This window comes from Phoenix dactylifera, chromosome 6, assembly GCF_051530095.1.
Source record: "Phoenix dactylifera cultivar Ajwa chromosome 6, Ajwa_hap1_PhDact_Kaust_v1.1, whole genome shotgun sequence".
In the NCBI taxonomy this organism is placed as follows: Eukaryota; Viridiplantae; Streptophyta; class Magnoliopsida; order Arecales; family Arecaceae; genus Phoenix; species Phoenix dactylifera.
The window spans coordinates 13,762,734-13,770,264 of record NC_143195.1 but is presented as its reverse complement, the minus strand read 5'-3'; positions in this window follow the sequence as shown (position 1 = coordinate 13,770,264).

Below are 7,531 nucleotides of genomic sequence, written 5' to 3'. Positions count from 1 at the left end.
TTTTTCTTCATTAAGTGCATTTCTGAAAAACTCAATTTGGTTCTAATTATTAACAAGTTTTCAGATTGTTATATGTAAAAGATTAACCATATACATATATAATTTGATTTTAGTATTTTGATAATAAATCATTAGTCTCATAAAGAATAAACTGAATTGATATTTCTTCAACTAGAATCTTTTCATTGAATATTCTATACGCATTGCTTGATGAATGATATCCAAGGATAGAAATATCTTTATCAGATTTGGCATTATTTTCAAAAGACCATATCAAGCATATCATAAGCTACTGAAAAATATGAAAGATATGCAATAGATCATTTTCTATTTTTCAGAAGATCAAATGGAGTTTTCATCAATAATAGACCTAATAGAAACCATATATATGACAAGCAATGATGATAGCTTAAAAAAAATATTTAAGTAGATGACTATCATACACAATTGTCTTTTTTATTTCTTCAAGAATTCTATTAACCCTATTTTACTTATGGTATCCTTGGTGCTGAAATAATTAATTTCTGTATGAACTTTATCAGGATTTTGGTTTTCAACACTGTGCCATGATACTCTTTATCTTCATAGTTTGGAAACCTTTATCATTTGAAACACTTTTACAAGATTTAGCAAATACAAAAAATATTTCAATTTTATTTGCCAAGAACAAATCCAATGTAAGCTTTTGAAAACTTAGTGATGGAAACAACATCTTTAGATTTAGAAATTGATTTTTGTTTGTTTCCTGAGTTAGCATGCATAGCAAACTTTGACCTTTCAGAAGATAATCTAAGTAAGCCAATGGCAAGGTCTTTTGAGATTAAGTACATACTAGCATGAGTTGATTTTATATGCCAAAGATGGTTTCTTTAATCTTGGTATTCATAGTGCATATATTCAAAAGCACACCAAGTACACATTATCATATCTATGATCAATAAACAATAATGCCATGGATAAAAACTCTCAATCAAGCATATAGAGAATTCATAGAATTATTCTTAATAAATTGATTAATCATTTAGCAACTTATCCAATAGTGAGTAAAGTATACTATAAAATGAAGTGATTTGATTATATTTCCAAAAGTATTTTCTATATCACAAAATTGATCAATACATGCAATTCATATTTTAATCAAATACTAAAGCAAAAATAATGATGAGATGCAAGAATTACTGATTTCATTATTATTATTATTATTATTATTATAAGTGTATTTTAAGTTTCACTCTTTAATGTGTGTCTAGAGCACCCATTTGTATGAAAGTTCTATTTGTTTCAGGGGTATCTTGGCACACCTTAATCTACATCCTCATATTTTCATTTTGGGTACCCAAGCTTGCTTGGGTTCTTGAGAGTTAGGACATATAGTTCCTTTTGGAATCCAAATTTGTTTAATTGTAATAACTTTACTACTTGATTTAATTATGTTAGAACGATAGGTAAAGTTGTTATGCCCATTCTTTTCATGTTTGAAATAAGTTATCTTATTTAATGGTTTGCTTGGTGAATTGATAACCTTTTTCTTTAGGGATTCATTGCTAAGTGAAGGAGTTAAGCCAAATTTTGATTTATCAAAATCTGCATGTTGGCTTTCAAACATCATTTTTAATCTTTCTGAACTTACAGTAAATTTGTTAATAAAAGACTTCAATTGGTTAATTTCTTTACTTAAGTTTTGATTTTCTTTAATTAAATTCTGATTTTTCTGAATTAATTGTTCTGAATTTAACCTTAAAATTTCATTTTCAGAATTTAGTTTATCTTGTATTTCATCATTAGAATTTCTTTCTTTTGAAATTTTCAGATTTAGTTTCTTAAGATTTTTATTCCTCACAGCTAATTTTCTACATTCACCATACAAATCATGAAAAGCATTTAATAATTCATCATAAGAGAATTCTTCTTGAAAATCATTTGAGGTAAGAGTAGATTCAGATTTTACCTTGTCTTCTTATGCCATAAAGCACGAGTTAGTTACCTCTTGTAGTTCCTTGGAGCTAATATCATCATTGTTGCTCCTAACTTTTAATTTCTTGCTTGACTCTTTCTTGGTCAAGGCTTTCTTCCTTTTTATCTCTTTCTTCCTTTCTTCTAGCTTCCTCTTCTTCTTTGTCTTTAGGAAGCTTTTGAATCTTTCTTCCTGATTTATTGTGTTTCCTGCATGCTCAATGTTAGTCTTGCAATTATCCTCAAGTAAACTAACATGGGGTTCTTCGGAAATATCATAAGTTGCTTCAAGAGTATCCCATATTTGTTTGGCAGATGAACATATACAAATTTGGTTGAAAATATTTTTATTAAATACACAGTAGAGAAGGTTCATAGCCTTAGCATTTAGTTCAGCCAAATTTTTATCGAACATACTTTCAATTAATTTCGTGGGTGTGTGTAGGCCATTTGTTATGACATTCCATAACTCATAGTTTTGTGATTGAGTAAAGATTTTCATTCTAGCTTTCCATTGAATATAGTTAAATCCATCAAACAGTGGAGGTCTGTTTGTGGAAAGTCCCTCAGCAAGTAATACGTTATGTGGGGTTGTCATGATCTTTGGCTCTAGTCGGTTAAGACTACAAATAATATTTGAGCACCTGCTCTGATACCACTTGTTGCCCAAGGTGACAACCCAAGAGGGGGGGTGAATTGGGTCTTTTAAAAACTTTTAAACTACTTCTAATCTTTTAGAGTTAATTAAGCTAAGTTGTATGGATGCTTAGTGAAATTTAAACTTAGCAAGAGTATGATTCTAATCTAATCAACTATTAAGCAGCGGATTTAATAAAAGGTTAGTCTAGGTTTGCCCAAGAATGCAATTCAATTGAATGAGACTTGATTAAGTAAATTGAATATGCTTGCAACTAAAGGATGCACGAAGAAGAGTTAAGCAGGCAATTTATCTAGGTAAGTAAGTGAGCAAGATAGACAATGACAAAAAGCATCACAAACACAACAAACATGTAGTGGTTCGGTGCACCCCAGCACCTACATCCACTCCCCAAGACCTCTTGGGAATTTCACTATAATCCTACAGATTACAGCCGGTTGTTTTACAAGCTCACAACCCAACTTGTTGTTTTGCGAGATAACAACGAACTCGGTCAGTTTTCACCGGCTCACCGACTAGAACCAACCGATTGTTTTCCCGGGTTCACAATCAAACCCAGTTGGTTTTCCCACAGGCTCACCAACCACAACCTTACAACGATTGTTTTTCGGGTTCACAATCAACCCAGTTGGTTTTTCCAAAGGCTCACCAACCACAACCTAACACCGTTGGTTTTCCCCTTTGGCTCACCAACAAACCTTAACCCCTTGATTCAATCCCTTGATTGAATCAAGTTACAAGATATTAAAACAAAGGTTTAAAACAAATCAAAGCTTCTTAAACAAGCAAATATAACAATATGAACAAATAGAGTAAAGAGAAGCCCTTAAACGAGTTTTGAAGATGAAGGAGCTCGGCTTCTTCTTTACTTGACCCTCTTCTGATTTGGCACGAAGTAGAGGATCACCGAGACAGCACACGGATGGAGAGGAAGCTTTGGGATTCACTTGGATGCTCTTCTTCTCTCTGTTTCGCTTTGGATGGCCCTTTTGTGCTTATGGAAGATTTTCCTTGTAATCTCTTTGAACTCTCTTCCCTAAATGTTCTCTCCCACTTCCATACCGTCTCCTCTAGCTCTCCTCTTGATTTTATAGCTTTACATGTCGTGGAACCAGAAATCTAGCCGTTAGAGACAAAAATAGAGCCGTTGTCCACAGTCTGCAACTCCTGACAAAGTTCCCGTTGGGATCGGAGTCGACTCGCGCGATCTGGAGTCGACTCGACTGTAGCAGGAGTCGACTCATGCTTTTCTGGAGTCGGCTCGGCAACTGTTCCAGATTTGAATTAAAGTGGTCTTCCTGACTGGGAGTCGACTCGACTTAATCCGGAGTCGACTCGCCAAAATCTGGAGCTGACCTTGCACTTTTGGAGTCGGCTCATCCCAAGAAATCCATGGATGCATTTTTCAACTTTGCTTATGCGAGTCGACTCGGAAATTCTGGGAGTCGACTCGGTGCTCAGAGTCCGAACTCCCGAGCTTCTGTCTTTTGGCTCGTGCTGTCTCGGAGTCGACTCGAACTGTCTCGGAGTCGACTCGGCCCTCAGTATCCAAAAAACAGTCTTCTGTCTTTTGGGGTCGCGCTGCCTTGGAGTCGACTCGAACTGTCTTGGAGTCGACTCGCCTCTCAGGGACGAAAATGCCGTCTTCTGTCTTTGGGGTTGCGCTGCCTCGGAGTCGACTCGGATTTTGCGGGAGTCGACTCGGCTCTCAGTGTCTGAAATTGGCTCTCTGACTTTTTGCTTGTTTTTCTCTGGGAGTCGACTCTAGCTTCCTTTGGAGTCGACTTGCCAACCATCGGAGTCGACTCGAGTTTCTCAAGAGTCGACTCGGCTCTCAGGGTCCAAAATAGCTTCTCTGTGTTTCTGCCTTGTTACTCCCTGGAGTCGACTCGTACTATCCAGGAGTCGACTCAAGGACTATTCTTTTGGATTTTTCTTTGAATTTGCTCTTCCAACTTGAGTCCTTTGAACTTGAAACTTGGGTCAATAAATTGTAGCTTTCTTCCAACTTTTCTTGAGAGCTTTGGAGGCCTTCTTGTGTTCTTCCAACTTGCTATATTCCTTGCAAAATAACTATCTTTCTCCTTGCAACACAAACGTTAGTATTTATACTTCAAGATTTTGTGATCATCAAAATCAATCTTTAAATCAATCTTTGGGTCATCACTACTTCTTGTGCAAAGGGAATTCTGTGTGAATCTCTTGTAGAGCGATCGCTTGTGATCGTTCGGGTGTGTGCTATCTCTGTAATTAGATCATCCTAATTGAGATTTGGAGCAGTGGAGGATGTAGGCTACTTGTAGCCGAACCTCGTTACATCTTTGTGTTTGCTTTGCTATTTTTCTTTCTTCTTCTTCCTTTTGATCTTTGATAATCCGTTGCGGTGCTCAAGTGTTTTACCCTACTGATACCAGGGGTAATCTTTTGCCCTTCGTAGCAGAAGCGAAGTGGTGATCCTTGAGTCCGGTGTCGAGGGAGCGAGAGAGTGCTTATCCGTTTACTTCTCTCCTTGCTTGTCCGACGTTGGTGGTTGTACCGGTGTGAGTGGGTTCCGGTGCAGGGCATCGCCAACAGGGCAAGTGTCAACCTTTTACCTTATTCAGTTTATGAGAAACTTGGGTTAGGTGAGTTAAAACCAACCTCGGTATCCCTTCAATTGGCTGATCGATCTGTAAAAACACCACGTGGAATAATTGAAGATGTTCTTGTTAAGGTAGACAAATTCTATTTTCCAGTAGATTTCATTGTCCTTGATATGGAACATGAACCTAATCCTAAGAAACAAATCCCCGTGATCCTTGGGCGGCCCTTTTTAGCAACAGCCAATGCATGCATCAATTGTAGAACAGGGGTAATGAACATATCATTTGGAAACATGAAGGTAAAATTAAATGTGTTCAATGCGGACGACCAACCCGCGAGAAAAGTTGAGTGTTTTATGATAGACAAAATAGATGAACTCATAGAAGGAGATGCAAAAACTACCTCACTGTGTCTGGCTGAAGACAATAAGCTTAGCGCTTGTTGGGAGGCAACCCAATTCTCTTCGATTTTTTTTTAACATTGAGAATAATGTTAGGTTTAGGTTTGGGGGTATTCATCTTGATTTTCATCCAAAAAAACAAAAAAAAAAATTTAGACAAAAATGTGTTCATTTTCATTTTTTATAAAATAATAATAATAATAATAAATTAAAAAAAGTTTTTATTTTTAAAAACCTAATTTCTATACATTTATGCGAGAATGATAAACACACAAGGTATATAAAATCTAAAAAGCCCAATGACTAGTCGGAAGTAATACAAATTTAAGTTCTTTTTATTAAGTCTCTCTTAGGGAGTTGTAAGCTAATTCATACTTTGGAATTTCACTACACACTGGCCGACCCTTCTAAGGTCTAAGCTCGGCATTATGTTGATAGTATAGTAGCAATCTTGGACCCTGATGAATCATATTTATCGAATCCAAAAAAAAAAATTCATCAATAAAAATGGATTTAGTCAGGAACATCGAAAAGGGCTACCTATTGTCAAAGGTCAAATAGGCTTGTGATGAGGACTCCGAGCATAAGTCCGTAGGGGAGTCTCGATGCCCGACACCTTATGCCAACTGGTGTGAGAGTTGTCGACTGATTGCTCATTACACGGAGAAATCACCACAAGAGTAAAAGTGCACAATTTATATATCTTTTATGAAAAAAAACTCTGTATTGACCTTGAAAAAAATAATAGTGTGAAGCCGTCATTGTAAAAATTCGAGTAAACTAGAATATTATAGATAAAGCCCGTGAGGTACTAAAGTAAACATCCACAACTCTCAAAATTCTGCAGATAAGATGATTTTGAATCAGTGAGTAGGTCCCTTCGACCAATCCTTGGAAACTACTAGTCTTTGCAATTTTTTGGAGATCCGAACCCTTAGCTTGTGTACGGTCCAGATTTCACTGAGCACTCCAGTATAAATAAGTCTTACAACTCGCTAACGGAAACTTAATGACCTCAACTTGAATTACATTTTGACCTAGGATTTGGGCTGACCTAGTAAATAAAACCGTGTGTGTTTTGAAATTCTTATCTGTAGAGTGATTGATTATAACCCTATTTGATTTTGATGAGCTCAAAGTATTTGAGTATATCTTATGTTATACTAATGAATTCAATCTAGTGTTTCAGCCAAATATTTGTGAATTTATGTTTAATTGTCTCTAGCCTTGGTTCAATACATTTTGGCTAAGTATGGAACGCGAGTCGACTCCGGAAGATTTCGAGTCGACTTCAAGTGTTTCAGACGTTCTGGCACAGACTCGAGTCGACTCTGGCACATTACGAGTCGACTCCTACTGAGAACAGACAGCAGGACAGAAAGATGAATCTCAGACCCTGTCACCGAGTCGACTCCTGAAGAATTCGAGTCGACTCCGATGCTTGCCGAGTCGACTCCAGCAAAGTGCGAGTCGACTCCAAGGAGTAACAGACAGAAAGACAGAGAAGTTGTTTTGGACTCTGAGAGCCGAGTCGACTCCAGAAGAACTCGAGTCGACTCCGACGGTTGGCGAGTCGACTCCTAAGGAAGCAAGAGTCGACTCTCAGAGGAATGCTAGACTAAAAGTCAGAGAGCCAACTTCGGTGTCTGAGAGCCGAGTCGACTCCAGCAAAGTCCGAGTCGACTCCGAGGCAGTTCAACTCCAAAGACAGAAGACCAGTTTTTCTGGCTCTGAGAGCCGAGTCGACTCCAAGAGAATCCGAGTCGACTCGAGGAAGTAAAACCGAAAGAAAGATTTTTGGAATCCTGAAGAACGAGTCGTCTCCAGAAGGGAGAGTCATCTCCGGACATTGTCGAGTCGACTCCAGATTTAGCTGAGTCGACTCCAGAATGGGACGACACTTTATTTCAAATTTTGAACAGTGGGCGAGTCGTCTC